This window comes from Megachile rotundata, chromosome 1, assembly GCF_050947335.1.
Source record: "Megachile rotundata isolate GNS110a chromosome 1, iyMegRotu1, whole genome shotgun sequence".
Lineage (NCBI taxonomy): Eukaryota > Metazoa > Arthropoda > Insecta > Hymenoptera > Megachilidae > Megachile > Megachile rotundata.
In genome coordinates this window covers 19,257,402-19,272,507 of record NC_134983.1, presented here as the reverse complement: position 1 = coordinate 19,272,507, position 15,106 = coordinate 19,257,402, and the positions used below count along the sequence as shown (strand labels likewise).

At 39.3% G+C, this 15,106-nt stretch overlaps 1 protein-coding gene across 1 annotated transcript in view; it reads left to right on the top strand.

Annotated features, from left to right (window-relative positions):
* The window catches only part of LOC100880605 (uncharacterized), a 386,346-nt gene that overhangs the window by 122,523 nt on the left and 248,717 nt on the right, over nucleotides 1-15,106 (top strand). Inside the window, exon 4 of the mRNA XM_076531013.1 lies at nucleotides 10,681-10,752. The gene's annotated coding sequence lies outside the window, so the exon portion shown is untranslated. The remainder of the gene's footprint in view (nucleotides 1-10,680; nucleotides 10,753-15,106) is intronic.

Below are 15,106 nucleotides of genomic sequence, written 5' to 3'. Positions count from 1 at the left end.
ATGAGATAGACATATATGGTGATCATACATGATGATCATACAAGGTGATCATACAAGCTGAACATACAAGGTGATCATATGAGATGGACATACGTGGTAATCATATGAGATGGACATACGTGGTGATCATATGAGATGGACATACATGGTGATCATACATGATAATCATACACGGTGATCATGCAAGATGATCATACATGATGATCATATATGGTGATCATACAAGGTGGTCATACAAGCTGAACATACAAGGTGATCATATGAGATGGACATACGTGGTAATCATATGAGATGGACATACATGGTGATCATACATGATAATCATACACGGTGATCATGCAAGATGATCATACATGATGATCATATATGGTGATCATACAAGGTGGTCATACAAGCTGAACATACAAGGTGATCATATGAGATGGACATACGTGGTAATCATATGAGATGGACATACATGGTGATCATATGAGATGGACATACATGACGATCAAATACAACTTGCGTCTGGAAACTTGTCTGGAATTTTCTGTCGAATTCAAGGCACGCGCCGGATCGGTAGATTAAATTCGGATTAAGTTGGCGGCAAATCGCAGTTGAGAAGCGTCGGCCTGTTTCAGTTTCTGAGGTCAGAGAAGAGTGCGTAGGACGGCGAGTAGGTCAGAAAAGGTGAAGGGGCGATTTCTATGAAACTCTATCCCTGACGGTGTGTACGAGCGGATAATATTAAACAGCGTCGTCGGTGTTTCAACTGGACGAATCAGTATTCACCCCGAGCGAAAGGCCTCACGGAGGGGTTAATCGTTTTTAAAATTTCCAACACGCGAAAGAGAAAGAGACCGGATGACCCGGGGGCTCTCAAAAGAGCGTATCTCGCGTAAGCATGGAACACCGAGCCCCGGGTACCTGTTGACAGACATTTGCATCTGAATGGACCACGCTGTTCCACTAAACGACTCGCCTAATCTCCCCGAGATTATTTTCTCGAGGACACGAGTTTCCTGCCCGTTACCACCTCTTATGGCGCATTATTATACTCCTTCTTCTTCCTTTTTTTTCCACTTGTTCCTCGGTTAAGCCTGCGAATCGAACTTCACGATCTGACGAGTGCTTTTTGGAATCTAACGATTCTTCAGCTTTAAGTTGAAGATTGAAGATTGAGGTTGTTTATGTTATACAAATCATGTATAAAAATTAACGGAATTAACTGACAGTAGTTAATATTAATATTACTCGATGATAATCAGTTATGTACCAGGACTCTAAGAACACCGTAATGAACTACTTAACTGTAGCTATTATTAATATTACTCTATGATACTCAGCTATGTACTAGAACAATAAAAACATCGTAATGAACTACTTAACTGTAGTTATTATTAATTTTATTCTATGATAATCAGCTATGTACCAGAACTCTAAAAACACCGTAATGAACCACTTAACTGTAGCTATTATTAATATTACTCTATGATAATCAGCTATGTAGTAGAACAATAGAAACACCATAATGAACTACTTAACTGTAGCTATTATTAATATTACTCTGTGATAATCAGTTAAGTACCTGAACTCTAAACACACCGTAATGAGCTACTTAAATGTAGCTATTATTAATATTACTCTATGATACTCAGCTATGTACTAGAACTCTAAAAACACCGTAATGAACTACTTAACTGTAGCTATTATTAATATTACTCTATGATAATCAGCTAAGTACCAGAACTCTAAAACCACCGTAATAAATTACTTAACTGTAACTATTATTAATATTGCTCTATGATACTCAGTTATGTACAAGAAATCTAAACACACCGTAATGAACTACTTAAATGTAGCTATTATTAATATTACTCTATGACAATCATTTAAGTACTAGAACTCCAGCTAAGTACTCCATACTTGATTATTAACATACCCTATTCAAAAATGTCAACTTACTCACAATGTACACATACGTTATGTAGAATAATATATAGACGAAATATATCTGTTAAATTGAAACTAGATCTAGATGCAAGTGTATCGTTCAAACGCATATCATCCCCCAGCTAAATCATCCGAGGGCATGTAAATGCGGCGATGCGTGAACCAGTTGAGCATAAAGGTTAAAGGCCCTTTGGACACGCAACAACAATGTCTCTTATTCACGACACCGTAGGTTGAGTGATTTGGTTGGCCAGATGATAGTCGGGCCCTATGGCGTAGGACATAACCAGTTACGACCCAGTTTCTATTTATCTACGTGAAAAATTGATGGCCGTACGGTCCAGGCTTATCGCGTCGAGAAGAGGTCACCTCGATCCCACAACCGAATCGAGAACACGTCCGAAAGAACCTAGATAAACCTAATTTAATTAATAGGGTCCGCATGGACGCGCATTATGCGCGCATCGGGATTAATGACCGGATAAGATTGTTAATTTCACGTCGGTCGTTCATCATGTCAATGCAAAGATAGGACATGTCCGTGTGCCGTGGAGAGTGCGTGAGTGCTCGGAGGCGTGTGCATACGTAAACAGCTACGATGCTTCTCAAATCTTTTCTACGTACGGGTCATTGCTGTACCGTACTATGTAATTGACCTTTACTGCCTTTAGGCTGATGAATTATTCGAAGGCTCTCGTGTCGATGAATTACAATATTTAGCATTGGGGTTTGATTGTTCGTTCTTGTGTGACAGTATCTGTGGATTCATAAAATATTGTGTGCTAAAGTCTGCGTACTTGAACATAAATTAGTCATTTTCCCTTTACCCAATTTCCCAATTTCTCAATTTTTCAATTTCACAATTTCACAATTTCCCAATTTCTCAATTTCCCAATTGCCTAAGTTCCCTATTTCGTAATTCCCCAATTCCATAATTTCCCAATTCCATAATCCCCCAATTCCATAATTCTCCAATTCCATAATCCCCCAATTCCATAAATTACCAATTCCATGGGTCCCCAATTCCATAATTTCCCAATTCCATAATCCCCCAATTCCATGGGTCCCCAATTCCATAATTTCCCAATTCCATAATTTTCCAATTCCATAATTTTCCAATTCCATAATTCTCCAATTCCATAATTCCCCAATTCCATAAATCCCCAATTCCATAATTTCCCAATTCCAAAGCTCCCCAATTCCATAAGTTCCCAATTCCATAATTCCCCAATTCCATATTTTTCCAATTCTATAATTCCCCAATTCCATAACACCCCAATTCCATAATTCCCCAATTCCATAACTCCCCAATTCCATAATTCCCCAATTCCATAACTCCCCAATTCCATAACTCCCCATTCCATAATTCCCCAATTCCACAATTCCCCAATTGAACATAAATGAAACCTACTAAGTGCGGGTCCACTGACTGTGGCTCTGATTACTAATAATATTAACTTCTGTCCTTATAACTCTCTTCACAATTATCATTATCAATACGCGATACTTCTCCAAACGCAGTGACTCCAAATAAATAATACCCCCCAAATTTTAAAGTTACAATTCACAGAGAATTGTCAGCAGCAAAAAATTTGACATGGGGAAAAATTTGTTAGACGCGTTACAATTTTCGAAACATATTTTTTTTTTAAAGCGCACTTGTTACCGGAGTTCAGATATAACCATTGATATTTTTATTCCGGTTTACGAAAATGAAGTTCCACGCATGCTATTATCAGCCGAATGAAACTAAAACTCGGTTGACACACCGTTCAGAGTAATTTATTGAACAATTTCATCCGTGATATCGTTATATCTTTCGCGCAACACGTGCCGTTGCCCACGGTGTTATTAACAGCTTTTTAATTGCGACGAGCGTGCGGCTGCTCGCGAACCAAAGTTTTGCACGCTGAAAATCGCTATTTAAAGAATTTAACGGATACCGCGTTTTTGCTGTTGGATAGCGACTCTAAAACCTTTTAGTCGACATTTTTTGGCGAATTCTTTTCGACTTATCGTTTCTGTATTATCAATTGCTGTTTTCATGGTCTTTAGACATCATGTAGTTAAACGTATTTAGTTGATATAATACTAAATATCTAGGTACTTCAAAATGCCATTCATGAGTTGTGCATTTTGAGTGAGTTCATTTTTGAAGACATTGATGATGATAAAGTACATGTCATACTACAAGTAGTTACAAAAATTTATTTCATATAATATTTAATAGGTACTTCAATATGTCTGTTGAAATATGAGTTGTGAATTATTAGGAGCAAGTTCGTTTTTGAAGAAAATGATGACAATGAAATAGCACACATGTTACACCATATGTGGTTACAAATATCTATTTCATATAATACTAAATACCTAGGTACTTCAATATACCTGTTGATATATGAGTTGTGAATTATTAGGAGCAAGTTCGTTTTTGAAGGAAATGATGACAATAAAATAGCACACATGTCGTACCACATGTAGTTACATATACCTGTTTGATACAATACAAAGTATCTGGGTACTTCAATATACCTGTTGATATATGAGTTATAAATTTTTAGGAGCAAGTTCGTTTTTGAAGGAAATGATGACAATAAAATAGCACACATGTTACACCATATGTGGTTACAAATATCTATTTCATATAATACTAAATACCTAGGTACTTCAATATATCTGTTGATGTATGATTTGTGAATTATTAGGAGCAAGTTCGTTTTTGAAGAAAATGATGACAATAAAATAGCACACATGTTATACCATATGTAGTTACAAATATCTTTTTCATATAATATTAAGTATCTATGTACTTCAAACTACCTGTTGATATATGAGTTGTGACTTTTTTTAAGAAAATGAAGAGAATGATGACAATAAAAGGATAAAACATAATATACAATATTAAATGAAATATAACATATTTTTACCTATAAACAATCTACAGTGAAAATAATCAAAATTCTCTAATAGTTAGACGATGGAAGTTGTATGAATGGTATTGAAACAATAATTTCAAAGTGCCTCACATTTGATCTTAATCAATTGTCATATGAGTTATTTCAAGTGCAAGGGAAAGAATGAAAAGTCAAATTCTTTAAAATTCTGAGACTTCGAATCAATAATCTGAGAACACACTTTGTCGAAACGACGTCATCCAAAAAGCAACAAAAGCATTTTGAGAATGAAACTAAAGGCGTATCGTAGAAAGGGCTTCAACAATAAGATAATAGGAAATTCTTTAACGTCGTCTCTTATTATGTTTCACATCTCGGTTCCCCGAACGGCTCCAGACCGTATAGAGGAGGCGACGATAGAGCGAACGGGACCAGGGGGATAGAGCAGGATGGCGATATAAAGAGAGAAACGGCGGCGAAGAGATGTAGGGAGGGAACAATTAAAACACATTTATACGCCGGCCAATTCGTGATCACCATTCTTGTCGGCGCTGGGCCCTGAATAGGTCCCTGGATGACGTATTAACTCATATTTGTCTCCTGACAATACCCGGCTAAACTCTCTGCCCAGGTGTCCGACGTTTTACACTCTCTTCCATCTCTCTGGAGGACGTACGGACGACGAGCGTGCATGCTCGGAATTATAATGGGATAGAGTGTAACAGGACGAGAGACCATGGGCCATGGAACAAGCACGGGGAGTCCCGGAGGTAACAGGATTTCGTGAAAGGAAAAATTTCGAACGCGCCAAGGATCTCTTGTAAATAGTCCGTTGTGGGATGATGTTCATTGGATTTCTGCTATTGATCGATAAATTAATGTACGGAATATGGGTGGGATAGGGACAAGTTTGGTATTTGCCATAAGGAGGAAGAAAGGTAGATGATGGAGAAATAATTCAAAAATTTTTGATGCAAATTGTGGGAGCAGTTTAGGGAACTAGGAACTTAAGGATCTGAGCATTTAGACAATTGGTAATTCAATGAATTGATGAGTTGAAGAACTAAGTAACGAAGTTGGGGATCTAAGAAGCTGGGTACTGGAGAAGTTCGGAATTTAAGAAGCAGCTGATTTGTAAATTATAAAATTTGTAAAACTTCTAATTTGAATCTTCAAATTTGAAGATCTGAGAATTGTGAAATGTGGAAGTTCCAAATTTCACCTCTGAGCAAAACGAAAAGTCAACAAAATTCAATATGTAAAAATGAGTGAATATAAAAATGAATGAAGTGAAATAGTCGCGTGAATCACAAAGGGCGAAAAAGCAAGCAATGCCATCCCTGTCGGTATAGTTCCACATTTCACGTTCACGACGGGTGGCCGTTTCTCGAGTGTCGCTGTCTTCCAGCGACTGATATTAGAGGCACGACAGTTCCGTTGTGTGTTTTTGTGATTGATCACGCGATGCCGTCATTCGATATAATAAGATTCGCTTTAATCTGCTGGGAGATGGAGCTACGTCAGCTTGGTCGCAGATTACTGCATACCGAGATAAAAACTGTTAAACATCGTTCTCGATACTTCCTCCGGTACGATTTCTTTGATGCAACGATATGACATTGCATCTTGGGACTTCGTGAATTGATCCCTTTAGTTATTGTAGCAGAAATTATTATTCTTTACGAATAGCCATGCGTTGGGACACTACGTATGATATTGTGGTGCTTTAAGTTATCGCGCGTTATATCGCCACGCGTCAATTCATCACTCGTTGATTTTCTACGCTTTAATTTACCATTCGTTAATTTCCCAAGCTTTGTATTACCACGCGTTAAATCGCCACGCGTTATATTTCCACGCGTTATATCGCCATGCGTTTATTCACCACTCATCCACTTCCTACGCTTTATATCGCCACGCGTTAATTTCCCTCACTTTATACCACCACGCGTTATATTGCCACTGTCAAATTTATGGAACTGGGAAATTTGGGAATTGGGGAGTTATGGAATTGGGGAATTATGGAATTGGGGAATTATGGAATTGGGGAGTTATGGAATTGGGGAATTGTGGAATGGGAGAGCTATGGAATTGGGGAATTATGGAATTGGGAAATTGTGGAATGAGAGAGCTATGGAATTGGGAAATTATGGAATTGGGGAATTGTGGAATTGGGGAGTTATGGAATCCGAGAACTAGGGAATTGGGTAGTCATGGATTTGGGAAATTATGGAATTGGGGAATTGGGAAATTGGAAAATTGGAAAATTGAGAAATTGAGAAATTAGGAAACTAGGACTTTGGGAAATTTGAAACATCAGAGTGAGAACTCTGGTGATTTCTCCAATTGGAAATTAAGAAAATTTGAAAATAAGAAAACGTGTCGATTCAAAAACTAAAAAATTGAAAGAACCCACAAATCAATCTAAAAACGCAAAAACATCTGAACGGAAGCAAATACGTTGTTTCAAATTTCAATCAAGTCCTGTTGGCGATATCTTAACGATATCACCCGATTACCGATAAGAATATCGATAGTCACGCCTTTAACCGGTAACCGTCGATCGAGGCAGTTGGTTCGAATTCTTCGGCACCGAGAAGCGGAAGGGAAAAGGAAAGGAGAAAGTTGCTTTGGTTGTAGTTCGACGAAGTTATCCTTTTTTCATTCGTGTTAATTCTTTGCGTTGGAATTTAATTAGCGGCCGGCTGGGGCGTGCTTATTCAACTCCGCTATTTAAATCTCTCCATCTCCGGCGTATCGCGTGGAAAGACGTTTAAATTTGATTTCCTCGGGAACCATTTAAACTATGGCGTAATGAAAGCGAGTATACCTTGTTGGCCTACGTTCCCGTGTAATCATTCTATTTACCCGGGTCATTATTTCACCGGTATTCTAAGGCGTGTTCGATTTTTGGTGGGAAGATTCTAGCGGGCTCCGTTATGCCTACCATTAATGCTCGATGGAGCGTATAATTTGCCAGATTTTCTCTTTAATATTCTTCAAACCACTTACTCGAATTTATCTTTTACAGATAGAGTTGTTATATTGCCATTGTCGGAATTTTTGCTGCTAGTAATTTTAAAAATTCGAAATAATCAAGAAATATAACGCGTGATTGGTTATGTGAATTAATACATGTTCAATAGTACCTACGCCTTTTTTACCAATTCTTCATCTCAAACCTACACCTCCGTAAATCTGTTGTAAACAGTATTACTGTCATATCGCATCAGCAATCAGTCAACAAATTATAACCGATCGTTTCGCGGCCGTTTTCTATATCGCCGCGAGCGAATCGTCCCGATCAGGTACAGCATCTGGATGGTCAGGTGGTCCAATTTCAGACGGTGAACGAGGAGGCAAAAGAAGCAAAATGTCGGACGGGACGAGACGAAAACGCCAGTAATGGCAGAGGAGGAGAGGAAGGCGGAGGACAGTACGTCAAATTGATCCATATTAATAAGAACGATGGTGGTGGTTCGCGTTGTCGGATTTTTGCATAAATTTGAATCGGGCCCAGCCCGGCAAGGGTTGCGAATTTGAATAATCGAGAATAATTCCGAAGTTTTCTCACCGTGTAAACGCGGCCCGACGTAATCAGCGCCGGCTTCGAAACATTTCGTGTAACGCTTCCGCCCGCGAGGATACGCGGCTAATTAACCGGTGGACAGCTACCTGGCCATTGGAAAAAATACGTTTCGCTCTATGAATTTCCTTCCGCGTCACTGTGCTCCTTTTTCTTCCGCCGCCTCGTTTCGTGGACACACGGAACCGCCTGTTTGCGATTTTAATGAATCTTAATCATGCGATAGGCTCGTTTTATTTCGCGTCTCGATATTTTCGCGTTGACGTTCTCGCTGATTTCCGGTGTTGATTCAGTTTGCGAATTCTGGGAAGGTTTCGAATAAAACGAGGATATTTGAAAACCAAGGACTTTTTCTTTTCATAAAAATTCACTCCGTAAAGTCAAAATTAAAATTGCGCAATAAAATTCATTTCGTATAACATGAGGATTCTTTTAATGAAAATTCACGCGTTAAAGTAAAAATTCATTTCTAATAAGAGACGCTTCAAAACCGAGGACTTTTTCGTTTAATAAAAATTCACTCTGGAAAGTAAAAATAAAAATTCTGCAAAAAAATTCATTTCAAATAAAATGAAGATGCTTCAAAACCGTGGACTTTTTCTTTTGACAAAAATTCAGTTGATGAAGTAAAAATAAAAATTCTGTGCACATAGTGCAGTGCACTATAAATTATTAGGTATATCAGCCACAACTAATCATGATCACAATATTAAAACAAGCAAAGTAAGTTAAATTTGCAATTGTTAAGTATGCAATTGTTGACTATGACAATTATTGGACTTGAATTCTAAATTGAAATTGAAAGTCGAGATAAAGTATTTAAAATTGAGCTAAAGTACTGAGAGTCAGTATTCAGAGTGCGTCACGAGTGCGTCATAGTGTATCACAAGTGCGTCACGAGTGAGCCACGAGTGCTTCAATTCGATACGTGGTGAATTGCCGCGTGGTAATTCGATATGTGGTGAATTGACGCTTGGTAATTCGACGCGTGATAATTCAACACGTGGTAATTCAACGCCTGATAATTCGAAGCGTGATAATTCAACGCGTGGTGAATTCGACGCGTAGTGAATTCGACGTGAGATAATTCGACGCGTGGTAATTCGACGCGTGATAATTCAACGCGTGGTGAATTCGACGCGTGGTGAATTCGACGTGAGATAATTCGACGCGTGGTAATTCGACGCGTGGTAATTCGACGCGTGGTAATTCGACGCGTGGTAATTCGACGCGTGGTAATTCGATGCGTGGTAGTTCAATACGTGGTGAATTGACGCATGGCAATTCAACGCGTCGTAATTCAACGCGTAGTAATTCGGTGCGTGGGAATTCAACGCGTAGTAATTCGGCGCGTGGTAATTCAACGCGTGGCAATTCAACGCGTGGTAATTCGACGCGTGGTAATTCAACGCGTGGTAATTCGACGCGTGGTAATTCGATGCGTGGCAGTTCAATACGTGGTAATTCAACGCGTGGTAATTCGACGCGTGGTAATTCGATGCGTGGTAGTTCAATACGTGGTGAATTGACGCATGGCAATTCAACGCGTCGTAATTCAACGCATAATAATTCGGTGCGTGGGAATTCAACGCGTGGTAATTCAACGCGTAGTAATTCGGCGCGTGGTAATTCGATATGTGGTGAATTGACGCTTGGTAATTCGACGCGTAGTAATTCGGTACGTGGTGAATTGACGCATGGTAATTCGACGCATGGTAATTCAACGCGTAGTAATTCGACGCGTGATAATTCGATGCGTAGTAATTCAGTACGTGGTAATTCGATACGTGGTGAATTGCCGCATGATAATTCAATATAAAAAATTAAAACATCGAATCATACTTAAAAAAAAATATTACAAAAATTATATCAAAATACAGGAAATATAAAAATGAAAATTAAGAATATAAAAGTGGTTCGAAACTGAGCGCACGTTTTCATAAATTATCGATAATTATGCTGATAGCTTCTTAACCGAACAGTAACATCGGTTGCGGAAGCTCTTAAATACCGTTAAAAAGGACCCGACTAAAGACTCGGTATCGAAAGTTGGGGGAAATTTAAATTCGATCACGATGAGGCTTGTTACGCACGCGTTATTCCGTAATTCCACTTTTCGGAAGTTAACTTTCGAACTTCGCGGTTCACTAAGAAACTTCTGGCTCGATCGGGACCGAGAACTTTATCCGCGTGCACTTTGTTTTCCCTGATCCCCCGATGAAAATCTGTTACTACTTTTTCATCGTGTCTCTCGATTTTATGTTCCAGGAACGTCCGGGAAGATTTCGAACCGAGCTTCATTGTTTGCTCGTAAAAGAGGAATCGTCCGAAAGTCCGAAGGTGAGTCATCTTTTTCACTCGAAATTTCAGCGTGTACGGAGCGTATCGAGAAATCGAGTTGGAAGATACGAATTTTTATTTCGATTTATCTTTGGAGAGATACAGGAGAAATGACAGAGTAGATTTATGGCAAAACTCTGTTATAATTATTAGACAAATACTTTGAGATTGTTTGATTTATTGAATGATGTCTATCATGTTTGTAACGAGATAGAGAACAAATATTTCGAGAAAGTAAATACTTGTTTAAATCATTCAGTACGTTATCTAAACCACTACTTGCTTTCAAATAGAAGTTAAAAAATATATAAAACGATAAGACATGAACTAGTATATGAATTCTCTACCTAGAACATCACTACAGATTTCAAATCACACTAACAAATTTTGTAACCAAGAAGTTTGTCATTTGATGAATAAGTGATGGTTACTTGATCGGTTCAGTAACAGCATATACGTAAGTGTAGGGTCAAGAACGCACCACGAAAGAGCAAGGTTCAGCCTACTTAAAATTCTCCGTTAAATCGATCGTTGGCAAAAAGCAAAAAAAAGAGTCGTCGAAAGGAGACATTCTGAATACATTCGTCCGGCATTCGAGGGAAGTCGTGGACGACCGCTAAAGGAACAATCGTTCGTCGAACGGAATCGGGAAACAAAGTATTTGGTCGGGAAAGAAAATATTTGGCGACCGCGTCACGCGTCCTTAGAGATTGCACGCGAAGACGAGTGGCGGCAACGGAATATCGCGGATTCGTCGAATTTCGTATTCCCGGATGGTAGGCTAGTCAGCTTCTGACAATACCGTCCAACTGACGTCGACGTATGTACCCAGCATGTACATCTAACTCTACCCTGACGAATGTCCGCCTGACCCTGTTCTAGCAATGCCTTTGAACGCACTGAAAACATTTGTTCAAAAATTCGATCACGATTCTGTATTCATTCTGATCTCTTATTTACAACACTGAGTCATTCGCTTATTTGATCAGTCATCAGTTTTTATGAGTTTGTCAAACTCATTTTTATTTGTTCGGATTCATTGTGGAACTATTCATCTCAATTTTTTGAAGGTACAATTATTTTGTTTGATGTTAATGTTCAGTTGTGTGAACTCATCGTTTCATCAGTGATCACCTACCTTTTTTTTGAGTTTGTCAATGAAGGTTTGTAAAGCAGATAAATTTTACAAACTTTACATTGTTATACAAAAGACAATTTTGCTAGTTCTGGTAGTTAAGGTTTTTGCTTCAATCAAACAGCACAAGCCAAGCTCCACATATTCTCCACAGGAGAACTGTTCATATCGATCACCAACGTGGTTGAAAATTAAAGATAGTAGAAAGAAATATAGATTTACTGCTTTCCTTAAAGCTTATCCTTAAATAAACACCTCATCTTGTGGTTCATACCTAGCATCTCAAATAGTCTATGTCTGTACTCAACTGATGACTTAATACGTCACAAAGTCATGTCGATTAACAGCAAGTTAAACACTGATTTATTATAATGCTTTACAACATCAGAAATCTAGGTTATCCAATATCGAATCTTTCTTTAAGTCTGATGTCTTGAAAAATTCCTCCAAATCCTTTGTTGCACGGGGTAAAAGTAAAAAAAGCGTTGCTTCGATGAATCCGCGCATGAAAAATTCGTGTGGGAGACAATGTGAGTTGATTTGGAAAGGTGTATCGATGGGCCACCGGTTGGGTCAGCGGAACGCCACGTATCCGCGAGCGAACAAGAGAAAAGGAGAAAGAGAGAGGTGAACGAGAACGAGAGAGAGGGCGGGAGAGTAAAAAAGAGAGCGAACGGTCGCGAGGCATTTTGTTTCCGATCGTTGCACGAATGAGCCGGCAAATTGGAGCCGAATTTAGCCGGCTTTTGCGAGCCGTTTAAACCTTTCGCTATGCCGCAGCGCGCTCGTAGAGTTTGCTGCACGCAAATGAAGAATTGTCAGCCAAATACGGTTCGAGAGTGGTAAGGGGCGGTGGTAGAGGGATGAATGGGGCGTAATGCCGGGTCTACCCTGATTGTTGCCCTCTTCTCCCTTCCTCGACCTCTCGAATCCATCGGAATTTCCACTACGAATTTCCGTCGGTGCCTGCGACGTCACTTCCGTCCCAGGGACAAGCGGAATCGTCTGGTTACCGGTCGACGCGCCGTGTTTCGACCACGATTTTACAAACTCTTTGGACACCTTGAGACGGGGCTTTGCTGAGGACCGAACTGGGACTTTATGTGGATGCTGAGATTTTTGCTGTGACTTATTGCTGACAGATCTCAAATCTACAACCTTGTTATTTTGGTTACCAGTTGTGACTATTGTCAAGTATTAATACATTAAACATGACGTTGTTATTATAACAAACCACTCTGCTAATTAAGGCTCTCTAGTTAAGGGCCACACTGAATGTCATCACATGCTAATGGCTGACAGTCCCAGCACTCCCTCAGTATAATACACCCTACACAAGTTAAATCAAATATTAATTATATCGCTAGAAGTGCCTAAACTGACTCACTGCCACTCTCATTGTACTTACACCCCACATAAATAAAACATTTCAAATTGTACCTAAACGTACGGTATCCGCCAATTATATCTGTATTATATCTGCATTCGCCAAATATTAATTATATCTGTAATTATAACGAGTGGTTACTCGTTACAGACCTAATAGCTAATAGCTATTTCAAGGGTCGAATAAAATATTAATTAATCTGAAGAAGGGAGCCATTACCGAAGAAATGAAGGCACGTTTACAAGCATCAAACGATCTCACGTCGCGCACGATTTTCACGGAACCGTGTATTCGTGCTTTTCCCAGAGGCAGCACACCTGGCCACGCAACCTCCTCGACGAAGAAAGGCAGTCACGGTCTTTAAGAGCATTATTCGACGTTTTCGAGGTTTTTAGACGAAATTCACCGCGGTCAGAGCACGGCCTGTCAGCGATCGTTTGCCTCAAATTGACCGCGTTCCCTTTTCAACGGCGAGCGCGACCGATTGTCAAAGTTCACCGGACTGTGAAAGACATGGGGCGATATTGTATGGGAATTTCATTGGCCTCTGCCTACCGATCCCCCTCGCTGTCTCGAATAATCGAATAAATAGCATGACCGGTCAGCCAAATCGACGAGGCTTCGTTTATACGAAGGAAACTGAATTTCGACACCGGAGTGCAGTTATGGTCGTTTCTTCTTACGATTATTATGTCTATTTCTATTATTATGGTTTTCGGGATGTGTTGATTTGGAGAGGTTCTTTGGAGATTGAGATGGGAAGAGCGGATGAGGGATTCGAGGAGATGGGAATTTGGAGATTAGGGAATTTGGAAATTAGGGAAATTAGGGAAATTAGGGAAATTAGGGAAATTATGGAAATTATGGAAATTGAGAAATTTTGATGTTTTGAGGTTGGGAAATTTTTAAGTTTGAAAATTGGGAATTGGAGAGTTATGGAATTAGAGAATTATGGAATTGGGGAGTTATGGAATTGGGGAATTTGGGAATTGGGGAGTTATGGAATTGGGAAAATATGGAATTGAGGAATTATGGAATTGGGGATTTATGGAATTGGGAAATTATGGAATTGGGGAAGTAGGGAGTTGGGAAGTTATGGAATTAGGGAATTATGGAATTGGGAAATTAGGGAATTGGGGAGTTATGGAATTGGGGAATTATGGAATTGGGAAATTATGGAATTGGGGAAGTAGGGAGTTGGGGAGTTTTGGAATTAGGAAATAATGGAAGTGGAAAGTTATGGAATTAGGGATTTATGGAATTGGGGGATTATGGAATTGGGGAATTATGGAATTGGGAAACTATGGAATTAGGGAATTATGGAATTTGGAAATTATGGAATTAGTGAATTATGAAATTGGTAAATTATGGAATTAGGAAATTAGGAAATTAGAAAATTGAAAATTGGGGAATTGGAATTTCCACAAATCCAAAAAAGTACAAAATCAAAAACTCAAAATTCCCCTACCAAAAAACAGTCTATCATAATTATCATCAATCGCCCCTTCCAACGATCAATCACACTAATATTCCGAAGATTCGGTAAGCAACAAGGGAGCATTTTTCGATGAGAAAAAGTCGTCAACTGTTCCCACGAGCAAACGAAACGAAATTAGCCGCCATTGGGGCGCGTTAACGATCGTAAAACGCGAAAGTAGCGTGAAACACGAAAGAGCCAGTTGGTTTGTCGATGGTGGAGGCTCGAGGGTGGCGCGGTAAAACAGCTCGGTGCCATTTTGCGACCGAGGATCACGTTGGAACATACCGGAAACAATGCCACGACACCGTGTACGTAATACAATATCGCGAATGGTTACGCGTGTCATTATCCT